Source organism: Papaver somniferum, unplaced genomic scaffold (genome assembly GCF_003573695.1).
Source record: "Papaver somniferum cultivar HN1 unplaced genomic scaffold, ASM357369v1 unplaced-scaffold_154, whole genome shotgun sequence".
In the NCBI taxonomy this organism is placed as follows: domain Eukaryota; kingdom Viridiplantae; phylum Streptophyta; class Magnoliopsida; order Ranunculales; family Papaveraceae; genus Papaver; species Papaver somniferum.
Genome location: NW_020624820.1, coordinates 8778927 through 8785972, shown reverse-complemented (window position 1 = coordinate 8785972; position 7046 = coordinate 8778927).

Here is a 7046-nt window from a genome sequence, read left to right as displayed (position 1 = left end):
AAACAACAAATCATTAAATCGTTCAAAATAATGAAAAAGTGTTTCTCCATCTAACTGGACAAAACAATTAATACTTCGACGAATAGAGATGGTCCTATGATGTGGAAAGAACTTTCCGACAAATTGATTTGTGAGTTGGTCCCAAGTGGTGATTGACTGCGGTCTCAGATTGTAAAACCATGTTTTAGCCCTTTCCTTTAAAGAAAATGTAAACAAGCGCAATTTCAAAGAGTCTTCGGATATATGGTCAGGTTGTAATGCCCGGACAATTTGTTCAAACTCTCTTACATGGTTATAGGGACTCTCAGAATCGAACCCTCGAAATATAGGAAGTATTTGTATCATGCTTGCGTTTAGTTCAAATGGGCCATCAGTCTGGGGTAAGACGATACATGATAACTGACTTATTATGCTAGGGTACATGTATTCATGGAGACTACGGAGTTTATTCACACACTCGCCCATTTTTTCAAAAAATTTGGTTTTAATGGGTTTTGAAAATTTGGTTTGAAAGGGTTTTGAAAAGAAAATTTGGTTTTGCTTGGGATAAAATTTTGGTTTTTGAAATAAGGAGCAACTTTTTTTTTTTTTTTTTTGGCCCAAAATTTAGTCAAGTTTGGTTCACAAAAGAGGCAAGCCCAAAATCCAAAAAGTTAAGTTTAGAGCAAGCCCACTATTAAGAAACTACAAGCCTAACAAACAACTAAATTACAAGCCCAAATAAAGAAAGAAATAAAAATAAAACTAATTATTACAAACCCACAAAAAATAAAACTAAAATTATTACAATCCCAAATAAAGAAAGAAATAAAATTAAAATTAAAATAATTATTACATGCCCAAAAAGATAATTAAAATTACAAGCCCAAAAGAGAATAACAATATAAACCCAAAAAAAAATTACAAGCCCAAAAAATTTGGGTTTGGGTTTAGGTTTACCTTTTTGGAGGGAAGCCCAATTGGGCTTTTAGTCCCCTTTTAGTTGCACAGCCCAGTTGGGCTTTAGGATCGTCCTTAACAGCTCACGCAGAAAGCTCAACAACAGCGGTTGGGTTCAGCAGCCCAGCAACAGAAGGTGCAAAAACCCAACAGCAACAGAGCCCAGCTCAGGAGCAGCAGACTAGGAGCCCAGTTCGCAGAGTAGCAGCAGCCCAGCTCAGTTGTACGAGCCCAGCAACTTGTTGAGATGCAACAGCCCAGGAGCAACAGCAGCACAGCCCAGCGGCAGAGATGCACTAGCTTTGGGCTTGGTCTGGCAGCAGCAGCAACTTCCTTGGCCAGGTTCAACAGCAGCAGAAACTCACCAGTCCCAGCTGCAGCAACAGCAACAGTCCAGAAATTGGCTGCAAAGATTGTGTGCAATGATTGTGTGCAATGATAGCAGGCTACAAGTGCAATGATTGCAGGGCAGGAATGAATGGCATGCAATGATCTTGACAGAGATGCAATGGTAGATGAAAGACAGCAAGGAAAAAAAAACTTCAACACACAGCACCAATCCCCGGCAGCGGCGCCAAAAACTTGGTGTTGTTAGAAAAGACACACAAAAGACTTGCAAGTATACAAGGACAAGTTTTAGTATAGAAGGTAAGAGAGGGATCAGTCCACAGGGATTAGGAGTGCATAAAGAAGTTAAACTATGCTGGCAGATGATGTAAAACAAGATGCAAGATCACAATGTTATAGTGGCAGTGAAACAAAGAGGGCAAATGGCATGAACCAAGGCTGTGAGCCAAGGGAAGGGGAGACAGTGCACTGATTTCAGTGCACAGCAAGCTGTAAATTGCACAAAAACTAAACAAAGCAGCAAGGAAAATTTAACTAAGCAATAAGAAAAACAGATTCGGAGTTGCAAGTGACTGTGAAAACAAATTGTGGGTTAAGCTAAGGCTTTGAATCCACCCTTGTGACCTATCCAGATAATGTAATTCTAGGTTGAATTCCTAATGGAACTAAGTGACAGCTAAGGTCAACTTATGATCCTAAGCATACAAATGGAATGGAAAGAAAATCAGCTTGCTCAACTAATGTGCTCCTAGCATTGACTGTCTTTTGATAGTACAATCAATCACAAGCACACAGATGAGCACTAATTTCTCCCATTGCTCAATCAAAACAATGCACTAAGGCTCTAACCTAGCATTCCACTATCAGACAGTGCACTGAGGTTTCATCTAAACCTCAGCTGCAACAATTTAGCTCATGCTCAACATATTACATACACAAGCATTCATCATACAAGATAATTCAAACACACTAGACATGGTGAACAAATACAATTGAAATTACTGAATTTGAAATTAAACAAGAAGTAACAGTAGAGAGCACTGGCTAGTCCAGGCCTCTAAGGTGGTGCTCTGGCTAATCCAGGCATACCCTCAACAACACCCTCACAGCTCCTATTTATACAATTCGAATTAGGGTTACACTTTCCCCCAAATTCCAAAAACAGTGAATTAGGGTTTTTGAAATTAAAGAAATTGACATGACAATTCTCACCCATACTCCTGCTGCTCTTCTTCCTGCTCCTCTTCATGTCTTCCATGCTGCTACGCTCCAGCTCGAGCTTCCTCTGCCTATCAACCTAGTTCATCGATTTCAAAACCCTAACAGAGATAGGGAGTGTGAAATCAGTGAAATAGGTAGCATAGGATGATGGGGGAAGGATGGGTTTTGGTTGTATTTGATGTAGGGTGGTTGTAGTGGCTGGTAGGGATGATGGCGATGACAGAAGGTGAGGGAGAAAGAGAAAAAGAAGTCGATGGAAAATGGAGTAGGGAGTGTTTGGTTCGACTGGGGTATAGGTGTGTTAGGTGCTATGGTGTTAGTCGGGATCATCCACTTTGATGATTTGCGAAGATCAGCCGTAGGATGATGAGATGATGAAATGAATCGGACGGCAAGATGAGAACAAGCTTTGACCGACCGTTGGATGATGAATACATTAAAAATGACGGTTGAGATTAGAATTAGGTGTTGTGGTGTTAGACAGGAACTTCATATTTTGATGAACTATGATGAAGCGACCGTAGGATGCTGAGATGATCCAATCTGACGGTTGAAGATGGAGGCGGGTATGGATATTGGAAATGGGTTTGGGTAAGGGTTTTGGACCTTGGGTATGCCAAGCCCATATCTTCTTTAAGAACAATTCTTCATTGTTAAGCCCATTTCTAGCCTTTTGGTCTTGTGCACAACATTCTTCGCGGCTTCCTTGTGTAATTCTTCCCGGCTTTTCACCGCTTTTCTGCTCTTTTCCGCTCCGCTATTCATCCAAACTTTATTTGGTACCTAAAAATGCAAAATTAATTAATAAAAATATTTATTCTTGAAAACAATGAAAATAAAGAATATGGGATAAAATGTAGAATTAATACACAAAAGATGAGTTAAATGCCAAGAAAAATATATAGAAATATGCACTTTTAGCACTCATCATAAGCTAGAGAACCAATTTTTTGGATAAAAAGAAATGACCCATATTATTTAGTTGACAACTTGAATTTTTTCTGAGAGCAAATGATGCTTGTCTATACGACTGAAGATTTATATAAACCATCCTTCAATATGCTAGTGCTCTGAGAGGTTCAAGTTCTACTTCTCTTCCTATTGTGTCTACTGTTAAACCTTTAGTTCCTTATGTCACGTCTTTATGTATTAGGGAATCAGGTTCTTCTGGTGTTAATACTAACTCTATGGCTTCCTCAAATCATTTGGTTTTGCCTCCTCCTGTTTCATCTCCCATTGAACAGTGTTTTTATTTGATCCAGTGTCTCTAGTTCATGATAGGAAAGGAAAATTGTCCAGAAATTCTTAATGAAAAAACGGGGGTACAACAACAACACCCAACAATTCGTTTGGAAATCTGAGAGGACTTACTCCAATATACTTTCAAGAGAATCAACTAGATGATAGACACATTTTTGTGTCTGATATAATCTCAATTGTATATATTATTAGTGCTCGATTTTGTATTTATTTTGGCTTTTTATGTCTTTGTAGGTGTTTTTGGAAAAATAAGATTTTGCAGCGAAATTGGCTCGAAAAGTGTTTTTGCGTTCATGGGAGGACATTTGCTATTTGGACCCTCACTTTGGATAAGGGGTAACCTAATTACTAAGGGGCATCCCATTTCCAGGCATCTGCTAATCGCACCCCTACTCTGGATAAGGGGCAACCATCTTCAACATTCAAAAATCAGGTTTTGGCGGGAAAAAAAGTGTAGTTAAAGAGCAGTTTTGGGAATCGTGATTTGGAGGAGTTTGAGGTCGATTAAACCTCTGATTTTCATAGGATAGACTCCTTATGGGTCTAGGAATATGATATGGGTGTTTAAATCGATTATATTAGGCTCAAACGACGAATTTTTCTCACAACAAGAAAATATGGAAAGTCACGTGTGTGACCTGTTTTAGGGAATTTTAGAGTGATGAAAACGCTGTAAACCATCCCAAAGATTTGTATCTATCTAAGGAAGAGTTTAGAATAAAAAGGAAAGCTCAGAAACGCGTAGAAATCCTAAAACAAGAAATTATCGCAACTTGGTCGTGAAGAGAAGGAAAGAGATTTTGGAAGATTTGTGAGAGATTTAATCGGTATTTTTGATATAAATAGATGTCTTGGGTCATATAGAAGAGGTGTCGAGAGTTTGGGAACCTAAGGAGAGCCAGAGAAGAAGAAATCAGAGCTTTACTAAACTCTGTTTCTGCTGCTGCTGCTGTTGAAGAAGAAGAACAGCTGAAGAACATTGACCCTCGGTGGACAGTCGCAGAAAAGTGTCATTGTTTACAAGCTGAAGAACATTAAGCTGTTTAGGGCAGTCTTATTCTAGGGTTTTAAAATCAGCGACAAAGCAACAGTTTTTCTGTAACAGTTCCATTGTAACAGCTGTTTTGCAACACCAATACACTGTTGCAAACAGTCTGTGTTATTCCTTTTCACTCTTTTAATCATCTTTTGAGCAACAAACACATATTTTGAGATCATGATTAATATGAGGAGCTAAACCTCAACACTGGAATGACGAAGGAAGCCATATTTCATACATGTGGTAATTATATTTAATTATTTTTATGACTTTTTGCATTAATTTAATCGTTTTATGATTTTTCTTAATTAGTTGTGAAGTCGTATGATGATGTATGCTTGGTCTAAGTGCTTTTGATGCATCATGCTAGTGATTTACAGTTAATCTTTTTAAAATCTAACCTGGCAAAGAATTAGAGTCAATAAACAAGAGCTATAATTGTCTAAGAATTGATTTTTGAACCACATGGTATGAGGTTTGGAGGAATCCTGAGTCTCAGTAATCTCTCGACATTGTGACAAACTTTGTGTATATATTTTCTTTATTTTTATTGTTTTCTATTATTAAGTCTTAAATTGAGTCTACACAAGTCCGAGTTGAACAAACTTTATTTACCACTTAAAAAACTACATCAATTTTTGGCGTCGCTGCCGGGGAAATCAACTAGAAATTCTTCTTTATTTTTATTGTCCATTGAACAGTGTTCTTTATTTGATCCAGTGTCTCTAGTTCATGATAGGAAAGGAAAATTGTCCAGAAATTCTTATTGAAAAAACGGGGGTACAACAACAACACCCAACAATTCGTTTGGAAATCTGAGAGGACTTACTCCAATATACTTTCAAGAGAATCAACTAGACAGTCAGACTCAATCTTTAGAAAAGTATATGAAAGAGTTTATATCCCTATCTCTCAATTTAATCTGAAATCAACAAATATAAATTTGCGAGCCCGATTGAATATAAGAGAAGTAACTTGAACGGTACCAAAGACCAATGTTCAAGGCTCAATCAATTTCAATCAACAACCAAAGATTGGATTTCCCAATTGATCGATTCAACGCACAACCTGTGATATTTCAGTTATATAACAAAATATAATGTGGAAAAGAAATAACACAGACACCATAATTTTGTTAACGAGGAAAACCGCAAATGTAGAAAAACCCCGGGATCTAGTCCATATTTTGTCTTCCCTAAAGTCAGATCACATATTTTGCTTTCGCATCATTTTCTCTAGGCGCCACAAGGTCTCTCTTTCTTTCCTCAGCATCTAAGAATATCTAGGACTAGACTTTAAAACTTGTTTAGCAGTGGTCCAGGAAGTAAGAGAAGTCTTCCCACATGCACTCACTTGATCACTTGCTTCTGCAGTTAACTTAAGACATCAGCCAACAAAGCTTGGAGATTGAGATGCACAACCCTGGAAATTTCAACGACATTTTTAAGTCTAATAATAAAATAAAGATAGAATTTAAGGCCAAGCTACATGATAAAAAGAATTATTGACCTATTTAAAAGCGTAAAGAAATTCAAAATATTTGGCATATTGGCCACCTCTTGGATGAGATAAAATTAATAAAAACACCACTTAAGCTTCCTCATAAGTACACTAAATAAATGAGTCTTAAACAACTCACTAACCACAAATTTTAATCGTGACTATCCAATTAAAGAATTCAAAGCAAACTTTGATGTTCGACAATATAAGCGAACATGTATCTACCCACAAAAATCAATCATCTTTACCCACAAAACATGCATATATTATTGAGATAACAACTATGTACACACCTATAAAAAAACCAAAAAATTCATCCATACCCAAAATGTTAATCTAAAAAAGAACCAAGAAAACCGAAAATGTTAATGTGTACAACTATGTACACATTGATAATAAACAAGTGTACAACTATGTACACATTAAACTATCTGCACATAATAATCAATATGCATGTGTACAATTATGTAGACATTTAAAATAAACATGTGTACAATAGTGTACACATTTGAATAACTTTCGTTACGCTTTGCTATACTATTTGAACTTTGAAATATGGTGAACAACTACTCAGATAACTAAGAAATTGCAGACAGCTTCAATAAAAAATCTAAAAAATACAACATCCACCAATGTGCGGCATCTACAAATTGAACGCGATACTAATGAGGGGGCATATCAAAAATATCAAATCTGGAAACTCATACATGAAATGCGTATGACAAAGAGAGATAAAAGT